General features: G+C 35.7%; 1 protein-coding gene across 4 annotated transcripts in view; it reads left to right on the forward strand.

Annotated features, from left to right (window-relative positions):
• The window catches only part of LOC106087414 (myotubularin-related protein 4), a 61863-nt gene continuing 44573 nt past the window's right edge, over positions 1-17290 (forward strand). For 2 of the 4 annotated variants that reach the window (XM_059366585.1, XM_059366587.1), the window contains exon 1: positions 1-931. The gene's annotated coding sequence lies outside the window, so the exon portion shown is untranslated. The remainder of the gene's footprint in view (positions 932-17290) is intronic. The other 2 variants (XM_059366589.1, XM_059366588.1) reach the window with 2 other exon arrangements.

A 17290-nucleotide genomic window follows, 5' to 3' on the forward strand; every position in this document is an offset into this window, starting at 1 on the left:
TTGTACGTGTTTGGTCACTTCGTCTTAAAAAAAAATAATAAATTAAGAAATTACTATTAAAACAGGGCTTATAATGGTTTAATGGTTTTAGGAGTAAAAAGAGTAATAACCTTTTGTGCATGTTTTGCTAGTAGCATCCTTATGCTTTGCAAAGATATATGGCAGAAAACCAAAAAACCATAGAGTGACTTGCCACAAAACTGCACAGTAATAAAAACGAAAGAAAGAAAAAACCTTTCGAACAAAGAAGATAAAGAACAAAACAAAGTGTGAAATAATCGAAATACAATCGGAAAAATATGTAAGTTGGGGTAAAATGGGATAGAGTTTTCTAAAGCAATTAGCATTAACTGCCTAAGGTCCATGGCAAAAAGGTTAATAATCGTATATATTCAAACAAAATCGGGTATTCGTGTGTGTGTCTGTATGTGTGAGTGCTAAACAGAACGCAGATAAATTTTTTTCGTGTGAGTGAAAAAAGTGAAAAAATAAAATAAACCGAAAAAGGCAACGAAACGGAATAACAAATGACAACAAGAAAAATATTCTTTGTTTAACGCATACACAAAATAATAATGAATTGTTAATTGTTTAAACCCGAAGCGGCGGTGGCAAACACTCTTTGTTTCCTTCGAATAAAAAAAAAAATAAAAATATTAAAAAAAAATTATAAAGAGAACCACCAAAAAAGAAAAGTAAATAAAAATTACGGCATCGAATAGAATTGCATTTTTGTTGCTGCGATCTCGTAAAATATTGACGTCACTTGGAATACGAAGCTACAAGTACAGAAATTAACATCTTTCAACATCGTAGAAAAACAAAAAAAAAATTGTTTTCATAGATTTTTTTGTTTTTTCAAAAGTCTACTGGCGTTTGATTTGTCATCAAAGTAAATACAAAATCATAGTTGCATCTTCTCACTTATTAGGTAAGTAAAGCGAATGAGATCTAAAAACATTAAGTGTGTTCGTGTACTGAAAATTTGTGCAAATTTGCACAAATTGTTACTGGAAGTCGCTCAGAGTTTGATAATTAAGAGCTTGCAAATTTCTACTAAAGTTATTTTTCCCCCAGTAGAAATTTGCAGCAGCAACAGCTATTAATTCAAATAAATAGCAATTAAGTGTAAAGGCTTTTCTTACTTTCCTGCAAATGTTTACTGGAAAAGTATGCGAACAGACCTATTGTTTTCCTATTTTGATTTTTTTTCTTATTGGACTTTGCACTTTCATTATGCCGGTTGAAACCAGTCTTGCCATATGTCTATGACTTTATGAAGGTTGCGAATATAAAGCTTTTTGCACTTTCTAGTTATGATCACTGAGTTCCTTGCGGATAGTTGTTTATCATTCCATAGATGGGGTGGGCTGATAATTATGGGAAAACAATTTCTTTACCAGTAGTAGATATTCTACCTAGTAAAGAGAATCTAGTGAAGCGTTAAGATTAGGCTTTAGAGGACTATGTTAGGAACATTACTCATCAGCAAAGCAAAAAAAGGATCAGGGTTTAGTTACTTAGGCGTTACCTTCAAGGTATCTGCCGATTGACAATGCACTTTATAATATGGTTGTTGTTATTATTGTAGCATGGCATTATATCTTATTCATTCGTCTGCTGGGATCTGTTGAGTATTCAGATCTAGGAACTCTACGACTTAGTTCGGATGCTTCGAGAGGAATTTAGTGGTGACAGTGCACTCCGTAATGTGGCTGTCTACATAGAAAAAAAATTGGGATTGTGTGACTTTACTGGTTGCAACAAGGAAATGTTCTAATTGTAGTAGTATGGTAGCTCTTGGTCTCAACAACAATTTATAAAATGTTGATCTTGCAGTGATTCATTATCCGTTACCAATGACACACACCATGCCACACACACCATGTACTAAAATACAATATTTCAAACAAAATTCCTCGAATAGCTTGTGTATGATATTGAGTATCGTGTAACTTTATGCGGAATGTGTTACAAATTTAGATGTGGTATTGGTTTGCAAAGAGCACGGACCTTAGACAGACATTGTATTATAACAATAACTGTAACATATAACAAATCCCATGGCAGCCGGTTGTACGTACCGGATGGGCCCGATGGAGACCAAGGGCTGCCGCCTCAGTGTACAACAACAATAATAAAAAATATTATAACAATAATAACGTTTACGTTTGAGGCTTAAATGTAAGAAGGACCAAATCAACATGACGATCATCTGCTTACACGACCCGGAAAATATGCCATGAGGTACTAGACCAGCTAGTATAAAGAGAGCGGCTTCCTTGATGATATCTCGGCATTTTCTCCCACTAGCACGTACATTTGAGTGGGGTGTATGTTAACTGAAGATACAATCTGAAGACATTACAATCGGTTGTCTTTTGATTGAAATACCTTCGGCGTTTAAATGTTATGAAGTTGCTTGATAAGTCAAGGTAGAGAATTATGCGGATTTGGTGTAAAAAAATGATAGGAAAAGTTGCCCCTATACATCAGTTAACATACCGTGTGGCGCAATCAATCTTGACAAATGGCTTCCATCACCCATAGTTTTGGTGGGGACTTCCTCATACACGGTACAAAACTTGAAGCTTTCTATCTGCTATGCCAAAGACATGCCCGGGTGACTGATTTTAACCCAAGACAGCCTATCAACCTAAGACAGTCTGTTGCTGTAGCCACTTGCATGTATGTGGAGGTCGGAAGCTCGGTCTGGTCCAAAGGACCGAACGCCGTGGAAACATAATGGCCATTGGTTATTTAAAGTCGCCAATAACTCGCCTTGTCATATCGAGCCGGTTCGCCCGCCCTCTGAGGCTCTCCGCTCCATACCGTTAGTTGTTTGCGACTGCAATTGCTTTGTATGGAGCATTCCACTATCCGCTATCTGTGGACGGTGGTCTCACGCGAGCAGCTGTTAACTGTCGGCCAGGTTTGACGGTTTTTGACAGCCCTTTTATTGTGGTTAGTATTTTTATTGACAAACATTTTCAATTAGATGTGAATAAAAAAAGTGGCATGTCATAAGACATCATGTACCTTATTAACTGAGTTTGTGCTTGAATTAAATTGTAGCAATCAAATGGGGAATTGATTGATTTGGGGGTCCTATATCACCAAATTGACCGCTTCGGATAAAACTTGGCACAGATGTTGTAAGTCATGAGATAGGGTTTTGGGTAAAATGTCAACCAAATTGGATAAGAATTGAAGCTTCTAGGGGCTCAAGAAGTCAAATCCGTGAATCGATTTATATGGGGGCTATATCAGTTTATAAACCGACTACCATCGCATTTGACAAGGATATTGGAAGTCATAACACAAGTCTTTATTCCAAATTTCAGCCAAATCGGATGCAAATTAGGGCTTTTATGGGCTCAAGAAGTCAAAATTGGGGATTAGTTTACGGAGGTGCCTACATCTGTTTATAGAACGGTTCCTATCATACTTTACATAGATGCTAAAGTCATAAAACAAGTCTTTTTTCCATAGTTCAGCCAAGTCGAATAAAAATTGAGGCTCATATGGGCTAAAGAAGTTAAATTGGGGTATTGGTTTATAGGGAGGCTATATCCAAATCTGAAACGATATGACCCATTTGCAATCCACAACGACTAGCATCCATAAGAATTATCTGTGGCAAATTTCAAGCGGCTGGCTTTACGTCTTCGACCGCTATCGTGATTTCGACAGAAGGACGGACGGACGGACATGGCTAGATCGACTCACAGTGTCGAGACGATCAATATATTTCGACGTGTTACAGACGGAATGACTAGATTAGTATAGCTCCATCCTATGGTAGTGGGTATAAAAACATGTTTTGGCATGGAAACGAAAAGCAAGCTCGTTTCTGTATATAGACCGGAGAGCTGACATAACGGTATGAATACGGCACATAGAATTGGTTACCATTGAATCGGACAAGCTTACAAAGTTTATTAGCTTCACCGCTTATCAAAAAGGGCAATGGTGTGTAATACTTCTTAAATCCAATTGTACTTACCGGATTGACTCGAAAGAGTCGTAATCGTCAAGGGCTCTCGCTTCAGTGCGCAACATAGTGCTACAACCACAACTATGTTTTTTGCCCTAGAATGCGACTTTTTGATTCCATAATACCATTGTCACAAAATTCCTACCAGAAATTAAATTGTTTTCTCAGTAGTTTCAGAGATCAATGATGACATTTTTTATTTCCTAAACATTTAAATAGTCATCTTGGCTTATTAGCATAGAGGCAGGTAAACTGGAAGTTCCAAATACCAGTCCTAAGTTTAATATAATCCAATAAAGCTCATAGTTATTAGGTATGAACTGAAAGCATAAACAAACAAAAAACAAATAATCAAAGATCACCGCCTTGCTGGTTCGAATAAATCGCGGAGGGCTCATTCTTATTCTTATATACAGCGGTCAAAAAAAGTATTCATCATTAGCAAAATTGATAATAAATTCACTTATTTTGGGTAATTGAAGAAAATTTAAAGTAAACAAATAATGCAGTTTTATGCAATAGTTTATTTTTCGTAATATGTTTTAAAATAAATTCAAAAAATAAATTTAATTAGCGCAAAAAATGCAATTTTATATAATAACACCAAAAACAGAACAAAAAAAGTATTCATCATTGATGTGCTATCATCAAAGTCAAATTCAAATATTATTTGGGAATCCCCCTTTTCTGTTTTATTTAGTAAAGGAGACTTTGCCCTTGACAGCAAATATTTAATTTCATTGAAAATATAGTTTTTGTCAAAATGGGTCGTAAGCAAAACGAGGTTTCTGATGAGGTAAAAGTTTTGATAATAAAACATCACAGGAATGGTTTAACTCAAACAAGTAAGAGCGTGCTAAGTTCGGCCGGGCCGAATCTTATATACCCTCCACCATGGATCACATTTGTCGAGTTCTTTTCCCGGCATCTCTTCTTAGGCAAAAAGGATATAAGAAAAGAGTTGCTCTGCTATTAAAACGATATCTAGAAACGGTCCGGTTCGGACCACAATTAAATTATATGTTGGAGACCTGTGTAAAATGTCATCCAATTCGTATAAGAATTGCGCCCATTGGGGCTCACGAAGTAAAATAGAGAGAACGATTTATATGGGATCTGTATCGGGCTATAGACCGATTCAGACCATAATAATCAATTTTGTTGATGGTCATGAGAGGATCCATCGTACAAAATTTCAGGCATATCGGATAATAATTGCGACCTCTAGGGGTCAAGAACCCAAGATCCCAGATCGGTTTATATGGCAGCTATATTAGGTTATGAACCGATTTGAACCTTATTTGACACAGTTATTGAAAGTAAAAATAAAATACGTCATGCAAAATTTCAGCCAAATCGGATAGGAATTGCGCCCTCTAGAAGCTCAAGAAGTCAAATCCCCAGATCTGTTTATATGACAGCTATACCAGGTTATGAACCGATTTCAACCATACTTGGCACAGTTGTTGGGTATCATAACAAAACACGTCGTGCGAAATTCCATTCCAATCGGATAAGAATTGCGTACTCTAGAGGCTCAAGAAGTCAAGACCCAAGATCGGTTTATATGGCAGCTATATCAGGTTATGAACCGATTTGAACCATACTTCGCACAGTTATTGGATATCATAACAAAACACGTCGTGCAAAATTTCATTCCAATCGGATAACAATTGCGCACGCTAGAGGCTCAAGAAGTCAAGACCCAAGATCGGTTTATATGGCAGCTATATCAGGTTATGAACCGATTTTAACTATACTTGGCACAGTTGTTGGATATCATAGCAAAACACGTCGTGCAAAAATTCATTCCAATCGGATAAGAATTTCGCACTCTAGAGGCTCAAGAAGTCAAGACCCATGATCGGTTTGTATGGCAGCTATATCAAAACATGGACCGATATGGCCCATTTACAATACCAACCGACCTACACTAATAAGAAGTATTTGTGCAAAATTTCAAGCAGCTAGCTTTACTCCTTCGGAAGTTAGCGTGCTTTCGACAGACAGACGGACGGACGGATGGACGGACGGACGGACGGACAGACGGACGGACATGGCTAGATCGACATAAAATGTCACGACGATCAAGAATATATATACTTTATGGGGTCTCAGACGAATATTTCGAGTAGTTACAAACAGAATGACGAAATTAGTATACCCCCCATCTTATGGTGGAGGGTATAAAAACTATCAGTGAAATATTAAATAGACCACGATCTACTATACAATCCATCATCAGAAAGTGGACAGAAACGAAAACTGTTGACAATAAACCAAGATCTGGTCGACCAAAAGCACTTTCAGTTGGAGATGTGCGTTGGCTAGTGCGGCAAGTTCAGAAAACTCCGAAGACAAATGCGACCATTCTTCGTAAAAACACTATGGAATATTTAGGGAAGGAAGTTACTACACAAACAATTCGAAATACACTCAAAAGGCATAGTTACAGAGGAAGAACTGCACGTAAGAAGCCCTTTATAAAGAAAATAAACCGAGTGAAAAGGCTAAACTTCGCAAAAATGTATGTAAAACAGCCCGAATCATTTTGGAAAACAGTCATTTTTGCAGACGAGAGCAAGTTTAATCTTTTTGGGTGCGATGGAAAGGTCATAGTGTACAGAAAACCAAATACAGAGCTTGAAGAACGAAACACAGTTGCTACTGTAAAACATGGTGGAGGTGGTTTAATGGTTTGGGGGTGTATGGCGGCTTCAGGAGCGGGAAATCTTGAAATTATTAATGGAGTAATGGATCATAAGTATTACATTGACATTTTAAAGAGGAATTTAAAAGATAGTGCTGTAAAACTTGGGCTTGGTAATAACTTTCAATATTATCAATATAATGACCCCAAACATTCTGCTTTAAATACCAAGATGTGGATGCTGTATAACTGCCCCAAAGTCATTAAAACTCCTCCTCAAAGTCCCGACTTGAACCCAATTGAACATCTTTGGGAACATCTCGAACGCAAATTGAGAACGCGCAATTTTTCGAGCAAGAGTCAAATGCAACAGGTGATAATGGAGGAATGGACTAATATAGACCAAAATATAACCGCTAAATTAGTCCAATCGATGTCAAACCGTTTAAAAGAAGTTATAAGACGCAGTGGTCGAATAACAAAGTATTAATTTTTTTAAATTATGTTATTTATTTTTTTGTTTTTTTGCAATGATGAATACTTTTTTTGTTTAATTTTTTGTGTTCAGCTGTAAAATGGCCCTTTTTGTTCCAATAAATACTATTTTTTTCTTTAAAAACAATGAAATTGTGTACATATATATCACACAAGCACTACTGCATCATTAGTTTAATATGTTTTTATTCCAATTGTCTTTTGTAGACTTATTAAAAAAAAAAACATTAAATGATGAATACTTTTTTTGACCGCTGTACATATTTTATTATTTTTTTTTAGGTATACCTTTACTTTTGTAATATATTACATACATTATATGACTCCTCATGTCATTATTCTACTTGAAATTAAAATTAATTATGTTTAAATATTTTCACTCTCTTGCGTTTTTTGGCATTATGCCTTTGCATTTTATTTCAAGTTCGCCTATCTTCTGTGGTGTGGTGAGGTGATGAGAGAACTGCTGAAATTTGCAGAGTCATCTTCTCATCAACTACTCAATGGGTTTTCATTTATTTTATTGTCTGCCATATGCATAGATTCAGATGTACATACATATGCACACATGCATCTGTTTGAGTTGGTTTGTTTTACTTTTTTTTTTCTTTTCGAATATTTGTACATCGATAAAATAAAGCGTTCTGTTGTATTGTAGCAGAAGCGTAATATTTTTTAAATAAATTTGATTTATTAAGTATGACCAAGAAATAGATACGTTTCTAAGTAAATTTCTATATATATTGATTATATGTACATTCCTAAATATGTATCTTCTTTGGCTATTACTTATATTCAGTTCTGAGGGATTTTCCCTATCTTTAAGACTGAAAATCTCACTTTTTTGCTTTTCTAAGAAATGCAAAAAAGAAAGCTTTTTTTGCCTGAGATCTCTCACACATTCTCTCTTCCTCTTTGATACAGTGGGAGAGCATGACAGTGTCTTTCGAATTTAGAATAATTTTACTTTTGTTTTCATAGCTTTCGTAAATAAACATGCATAACTGTTGTGGAAAAATGAAAAAAATGCCAGCTAAAACGGTGTTGCCAGTATTAAAGTAAAATTTCGGCAAAAGTTCAGACATTTGAAAGGAAATACATTTGAGGGTTAGATTAGATACGAATCTGAGATTAAAATTTTTTCCTAAATGCCTAATATCCGCAGAACATCTTGCCTTAAACAATTTTAAAAGCATACTTGCGACTATTTAACGCTTTATTTTAAAAGTTCAGCCCGGTACGCAGTTCTATCGAAATTTTCTGTAGGTGACACATGGTGAAAGCAACCATACATTCATTCAAATAGAATGTTAAACTTTTACACGTTATTGCTGATAAATAAAATAATGTACACATAAAAACTATACTTTTATTTATCCAAATGTTTTCAGTGATGGTAAATATGATTTTTTCTTAGTTTTCATTAAATGAAGACAAAAAAGTTCACAGTCCTTGCAATGCTACCATAAAACACCAACCATAAACATAAACAATCACAAAATTAATTTGTGTAATAATTTTTTTAAATGAAATTGCTTCAATCACGAAAGTGATATAATCAATCGCAGTTTTGGAAAAAGGTGATTGAAAAAATGTTCAATCAAAAAATTGCACATGCAATTAAAAACATAATTGAAAAATTTTTAAATTTCCAATTAAATTCTTAATTGATCCGATTAAAAAAATGATTAAAATTTTCAATTAATTTCTTAATTGCTACAATTAGAAAATAATTCCCATTTCCGAAATATCCAAATAATTTTGTTAATTGAAAATATGCACATGTATTAAAATGTTTGCGATAGGAGCGCTGCATATGGCGCAACCTCGATTTCGATGCAACTTGGTTCACATATGTAAAGCTCCTGGAATTTTCCACTGTCCAAAATTTGGGTGCCATCGTACAAAAAATGCTTCTTTTGTGGGCACAAAAACTTAAATCGGGAGATCGGTCTGTATGGCAGCTATATTCAAATCTGGACCGATATGAACTAAAATGAAAAAGGATGTGAAAAGGACTAACACCCAAATTTCAGGGAAATCGGACAATAAATGAGCCTTTTTGGGCCCAAAACCTTAAATCGAGAGATCGGTTTATATGACATCTATATGGAAATCTTGATCGATCTGTGCCATATTGCAGAAGTACGTCGAGGGGCTTAACGTAATGCACTGTCCCAAATTTCGGCGACATCGGACAATAAATGCACATTTTATGGGCCCAAAGCCTTAAATCGAGAGATTGGTCTATATGGCAGCTATATTCAAATCTGGACCGATCGAAGCATAGTTGAAGAAGGTGAAGATGTCGACTGGCCTAACACAACTCACTGTCCCAAATTTTGGCAAAATCGGGCAATAAATGCGCCTTTTGTGGGTCTAAGACCCTAAAACGGCGGATCGGTCTATATGGCAGCTATATCCAAATCTGGACCAATCTGGGCCAAAATGAAGAAGGATGTCGAAGGGTCTAAAACAATTCATTGACCCAAATTTCAGCAAAATTGGATAATAAATGTGGCTTTTTTGGGCCTAAGACCCTAAATCGGCGGATCGGTCTATATGGGGACTATATCAAAATATAATCCGATATAGCCCATCTTCAAACTTAACCTGCATATGGACAAAAAAAAAGAAACTGTGCAAAGTTTCAGATCAATATCTCTATTTTTAAAGACTGTGGCATGATTTCAACAGACAGACGGACGGACATGGCTAGATCGTCTTAGATTTTTACGCTGATCAAGAATATATTTATACTTAATAGCGTCGGAAATGGATATTTCGATGTGTTGCAAAAGGAATGGCAAAATGAAAATACCTCCATCCTTCTGTGGTGGGCATAAAAATTTCAAATTTAATTTAAAAAATGATTGAATCAATAAATTATTTAATTGAAAACTGACTAAATTTCAATCGCGATTGTAATTGGAAAAAATCCATATTCAATTAAAATAATTATTGTTTCAATTAATTTTTTAATAAAAATATTTTTATTTTCAATTAATTTTTTTCAAAAATTTTTGTGCAATTTTTTCTCTTTATAAAGATAAAATTTTCAATCACATATTCTTTTCAAAAAATCGTTTAATTCGATTAAAAATGGATTGAAAGAATTAAGTTTTTAATTGAAAACTGCAAAAATTTCAACCTCTATTTTGATTGAAATATTTCGCATTTTTTTTAAAAAAATGAATTTTTTAAAAAATTCAATCAAGATTGTGGTTGAAAATTGTTTCAAATTCAATTAAAAAGTTAATTAAATCAATTTTTTTTTTAAATGGGAAAAAATTTAAGTCTCGACTGTAATTGAAAAAAAAAAAATATTTAATTAAAAAAATGATTGAAAATTATTTTAAAATGGGAAAAAATTTAAGTCTCGACTGTAATTGAAAAAAAAAATATTTAATTAAAAAAATGATTGAATCGACTAATTTTGTTGCGTTTTTTTCCTGTGTACCGAAAATGTTGCTAAGAAAATGTCAATGCACTTTTTATGCCAACAAACATTTCGCTAGAGCTGCGTACCGGTCTCTAGAAAAAATCTTTTAATTGAATCAATTATTTTTTTTTTTAAATGGCAAAAAATGTCGATCTCGACTGTAATTGAAAAAAATTAATGTTCAATTAAAAAATGATTGAATCGACAAATTTTGTTGCTTTTTTTTCTGTGTACGATCTCGAGAAAAAATCTTTTACCAATACATGAAATATTACAACGGCATGGCTATCCTAAAACGTGAGCAGCAGAGTTTACGCACCAGGATATACACGCCATCATGACTGACCCAGGATTGCTCCCTCTCCTCAAATATGTGGCTACAACAACAATAATTTATTTTAAATTTAAATATAGTTTTTCTTCTTTCATCTACCTATGCTTCGTTTTAAAAATTTCTATGTTGTTTTCGTAATGTATAGGACTTTTTTATTTCTTTTATTTCAACTTTGTCTCAAGAAAAGGCTTTGTTTTCTTTATTCTTTTGTTCTTCGCCCCAGACATCAGCATTTAGAGCATTATTCTACTTCTCCAGTCAAGTGATATTGAGCTTTGATCACAATACTTCATTTATATACGTACATATACATATATGTATATGTTTCTATGCTATGCCACATACATATGCACATATAAGTTTGATGGCCCATAGATATAATATAGCGATATGTTTTTTAAGCTTTTACGTTTTCCAATATGCATTTGAACTAAATTCGCTGGTTTTACGCATGTCTGCCAAATATGAGTGTTTGATGTCTGTCCGTTGGTCTGTTCGTTGCGCTGTCTGGTGACATTCATTTGGTTGGCACACATGCATTGACGCATTGAATGGTTAACGTCTTGAATGGAATGTTGATGGCACTTGAAACTCCATAAGATGCGTTACGGATCGATAGTAGCTTTCAAATAGGCACAGTTTCAATTTTCACACTCAATAACAAATGCTTTATATATGGTGCATACTAAAAACGTATGTTTTTTGCTTTTGATTTGTTTGTTTATACACCTGGAAAATGCAAGCAATAGAAAAAGATACCAAATTTCAGCTGCACAATGGGTTGTTATACGGTGAGAGAATAGAAAAAGTATTAAGAAGATAGAAAATCTAAAAAACCTCTATTGTAGATGACTAAAAAAGAGTACAGATGATTGTGAATGAATATGTATGAGTGCGAATTAATATAAATGATTGTGAATGAATATATATGACTATGAATGAATGTATATGATTGTGAATGAATATAGAAGACTGACTGGGAAGGAGAATAGACGACTGGGAAGAAGTACAGACGACTGGGAGGCCACCACAGTGCAGAGGTTAGCATGTCCGCCATGACGCTGAACGCCTGGGTTCGAATACAGTTGATATTTAGACCTAGGTTTATTTGTTTGTTTTCCCTGGAGGCCACCGTAGCAATGAGGTTAGTATGTCAGCCTATAATCCTGAAAGCCTGAGATGGAATCTAGGTGAGAACATCAGCAATGATTTTTCCCCCCGTAATGCTGGCGACATGTGTGAACAAAGTAACAAGGAGGCCCCTTATCATTCAGCTAAAACTTGAACTTGAATGAAGGTTTTTAGACGACTGAAAAGGAGTTAAAGTTAAAATAAAAATATTGTAACGAATACGTAGTATATACATATGTACATTTGTTGGCTATTAACCAAAAGATTGCTCCTAATGATGCCTAATCTGTTTTTCATAAGAAGTCTTAAATCCTACAACCAGCAACCTGCTCCTCCCTTAAGATTTTTGGCTAAAAGCCATCATAATCATAATGCACTTGGCAACAACTCATCAATACATAATAATTTAATGTATTTGCTATTCATATTTTTCTTTTCTTACATGGTTTATCGCCATGTCTAGACAGAGTATATGATTGTGAATGAATATAGAAGACTGACTGGGAAGGAGAATAGACGACTGGGAAGAAGTACAGACGACTGGGAGGCCACCACAGTGCAGAGGTTAGCATGTCCGCCATGACGCTGAACGCCTGGGTTCGAATACAGTTGATATTTAGACCTAGGTTTATTTGTTTGTTTTCCCTGGAGGCCACCGTAGCAATGAGGTTAGTATGTCAGCCTATAATCCTGAAAGCCTGAGATGGAATCTAGGTGAGAACATCAGCAATGATTTTTCCCCCCGTAATGCTGGCGACATGTGTGAACAAAGTAACAAGGAGGCCCCTTATCATTCAGCTAAAACTTGAACTTGAATGAAGGTTTTTAGACGACTGAAAAGGAGTTAAAGTTAAAATAAAAATATTGTAACGAATACGTAGTATATACATATGTACATTTGTTGGCTATTAACCAAAAGATTGCTCCTAATGATGCCTAATCTGTTTTTCATAAGAAGTCTTAAATCCTACAACCAGCAACCTGCTCCTCCCTTAAGATTTTTGGCTAAAAGCCATCATAATCATAATGCACTTGGCAACAACTCATCAATACATAATAATTTAATGTATTTGCTATTCATATTTTTCTTTTCTTACATGGTTTATCGCCATGTCTAGACAGAGAAATGAGATATAATAAAAGAACCAAAAAAAAAACGTCTCATAGGGCCATGAGATTTGGCGAACCGCAAAAAAATGCAGAATGTCTTATTTTTGCCATTTTACCGCAAAATTGATGTGGGAAAATATGATAACAAGAATTACTACTCTCAGAAAAACGTCTTCTATTACTGATGCTGATGACAATGAGGGTTTTGTCAATAATGGGTTTGACCCAAATTTAAGCACAACTTTTCAATTGAAATGTGTGTAAGCGTTTGGGGCGGTTGACTAAGGGATTGATGTGAGTTTTGTCGCAGACAAAAACAAAAATCATCTAAGTACTCTGCAAGGAAATTTCATAAAAAGTAAGAAACTTGTCCTATCAATGATAGTTTTCAAGGCATGAGGTACAAGGCACTTGCTGTTGTGACACCAGAATTGTGCATAAACTCTCGTTTACAATATGCCTTTAGACTTGAGGATAAAAATATGTGTGTACTTGCTGAAACGATTGCTCTTTCTTTCCATTCAATAAGGTCAAATAGAATGAATGATATTGTCCTCCAAACAGACATGACTAACTAATTATCATTTGGGCCATAAATATAGAGTATATTTCAAACACAAGGAATTGGGTTCATAGATGAAAAGGGCCAAAAGTACAAACGTGACTTTTTTGGACTGAAAGTATGTACATAGGTCTAAAATTCTGTGGAAAAGTTGAAAGAATTTCGATTTTCATAAAAATTTTCAGAAATAGGCGATTTTTGTTTTCTTTTAGACCATATTCAGCATTGTCTAGTAAAGGCTAAATGATTTGTATGACTGATTTATTGGGTAGTCAGCTCTTTAGGAGGGAGTATAATAATGGAAAAGATTATACACAGCACGTCATGAGTACACATAACTGGTAAGAAGGGTAAATGACTGTGAACAAATGTAGACAACTAGGAAAGCCTACAGATAATATCGAAGGTATATAGATAACTGCAACGAAACGAATATAGACTATTTGGAAGGACGAATAGGAAAGATGTATCGATGACTGCAACGAATATAGACTACTTGAAACAAATGTAGAAGACTGGAAAGAAATGTTGATGTCTGGGAGAGGTATGGAAAATATCTTTAAACACTCTTATATTACCCGATACTGAAGCCCGAGTAAGGGGGAGTCGTACAGATTGATCTCCCTTCTCTCACGAATTGACAAGACGCTTGAGGGACTACTCCTCCCGAGCTTCATTGTAGAATTTCCATCCGCCGAACATCGGCATGGATTTCAAAGATTGCATAGCCCAACAACTTGTTGTATGCCATCACGGCACACATTTCCCTTGGACTAAATCATCCCAGGCCATGTGGTAGAACGTTCATAGTGGCACTGGACCTATTGAAAGCATTCAACACGGTCAACAATGCCAAACTATTCGAGGACATCGCCAACACTTCAACAAGCTGCTGTAGGTGAACTAGATCCTTCCGGTTCAAAAGACCGATCGTCGCGGAACATGGGGGCCATTGGTTATTTAAAGGCGCCGATAACTCGCCTCGTCATATCGAGCATCATAGGCACTCAGTATTTATGCAAGAGCCGGTGACGCCCAGCGACTCACTGAGACTCTTCGTTCGACACCGCTGATAGTCCGTCACAGCCCTTGCAGCTACTCTTTATTGAGCATTCCAATATGCGGACGCGTCCGGTAACTCACAGCTAAACTTTTCGTCAGAATGCTGCTCTTCGAACTGCGACGGGTTGTCTCCTTTATTGGTCCACCAACGCCCAGAAGCCTCAAGGTGGATCTTCATGATCTAGAGCGAGAGGTTCAGGGTGGGCCTGGACAACAATAATGCAGACACGATAGCAGATGCGGTAAATAACTATCGGGTGATTGTTTTCCTTGGAGAGCGACCACCACCAATTGACCCTAAGGAAATTGACCTCCCTGGAAACCTGAATGGTTCTGGCTCAATTATGATCCGGCAGATGGAACTGCCTCTTACAGAGCAAGGATTGTGCGTCCTGATTGTGGCATGGGCCTTACGACACTCGTCACCTGATAAACTGCCCACTCTAGCCACAGAGTTCCTGGTTCTGGATATTCAACAGACCCAAACAGACGAAAGATAGATAGACACACGATAGACACACCGCTACAACAATGCCATGGCAGCTGGCTGTACGTACCGGATTGACCCGACGGAGTTCTTCATCAAAAAAGGTTGCTGCCTCAGTGTACAATACACTACTACAACAACAACAATAACAATAAAATGTTTGTCTGGAAAGGAGTGTAGACAACTGGGAAGCAAAAAATACTACTGGAAACACGTGTATATACGACAACCAGATCTGCAAATTTGGCAATGAACATTCCATTAAAGAACAGGGGCAAACTTTTCACATATCAATGAGTGCAGTCTGATTCATGTTTAAGCTCAAAGAAAAGGGGCCTCCTTTTTATAGACGAGTTCGAACGGCGTGCCGCAGTGCGGCACCTCTTTTTAAGAAGTTTTTACATGGCTGCCATATCTTTTTTTCAAATTGCACACATGTCTCCAGCATTAGGAAAGTATAACCACCACTGAAAATTTTAGGATGGTCTCGCCAAGATTCGAACACAGGCGTTCAGCGTTATAGGCGGACATGCTATCCTCTGCGCTATAGAGGCTTCTCAGATCTAGAACCTGAAAAATTGCTATATTGTGCTGAAATTTTGCATAGATTCATATTTTGTCCATAGGGGCAAATTGGACATAAAGACCTTACAGATAAAAATAATTTTGAAAAACAACAAATGTGGTCGAAAAAACGACTACGAAAGTTGTTAATTTTCCTGCAACAATTTATTTCGAATCTCAACGACCCAAAGTACAAATTTGTTGTTGAAAGCCACTCTTTGCAAGCCAACATATAACAACAACATATCCATAAGCAAGGCAAAAAACCATCTAACCAGCAAACGCATGTGCTTTGTTCGGGTGGTGGTGTTTTTGTTTTCTTTGTTCGGCTCGCGCTGCTTTGTCTCGTTCGTTTTACTGCTGCTCTCGGGGTTTCCTCTGTCACTCTCTATTATTACCTTTAAAAACAAATTTTAATAATTTTGTTATCGAACTCACGATATAATGTTTGGTAGTCCTGCACGCATCCTCTAGCCTACCGACATCATCCTCTTTATGGTGAAATAAATCAATAAGTACTGCAGCACAGTAATGAGTGTATCAATTAATTAAATATAAAAAAAGTAGAAACCACACAAAAAAAAATTTTTCTGAATACGAAATACATATTTTTTGATGCCGAATTTTCTAAAATAAGTTTAATTAAAAAAAATTAAGATAGGACTCGAACCTTTGTTTGCAAGTCATGAATGGCACGGCAGTTTTGTGCTCTACATGGAAGTACGCCTATTTTTACAACTACCTAAACTAAAGAATTTGTTGAAAGTCGACAGACTTTCAAGTACAGACTTACTTACGTACTTCAACAAGTAAAGTCTTCGATTCAATGCAAAAATTCGTTGAGAATTTAAGGATTCACATTTTTTCTAAGAGGTATTTTTTCTGTGCGATCTACCGATTTAGGGTCTTAAGCTCATAGATACGCATTTATTGTCCAATTTTGCTGAAATTTCAAACTTTGAGCCCATAAAAACCGCATTTATTGTCCAATTTTGCTGAAATTTGGAACCATTGTTTATAATACTTATGTAGATAACTTGCATAATTTTTTGTCATTTAAATCAATAAAAAAAATGTAGTCGTTTGAATTGGTAACATTTTCATGACAACCATTTTGTCACAATCACGTGCATTCGAAATAGAAAAGCTTACAGACAGGATGTCGAGGTTTGTTTGTGTGGTATCTATATTATAGAGGCGTTTCCACAAAGAATTTGATATAAGTACAAACTACCATTGTTCAGCCCTTAAGCCTTCACACGGCTGAGGATGACCTTCTTTAAACCAAGAGTTCGAAACGCGTCATACTATGGTTGGCGTTGTTGTATCTTCTGGCTGCATAGAAAAAAATTCTTCGATCATTGAGCACATCTCCAAAGGGAAATGAAAAAAAAATTATGACTTATACCTTTAAAATTTTTCTCAGTGTATTTTCTCAATTCAATGCAGCAACTTA

Source organism: Stomoxys calcitrans, chromosome 4, assembly GCF_963082655.1.
Source record: "Stomoxys calcitrans chromosome 4, idStoCalc2.1, whole genome shotgun sequence".
Taxonomy (NCBI): Eukaryota; Metazoa; Arthropoda; class Insecta; order Diptera; family Muscidae; genus Stomoxys; species Stomoxys calcitrans.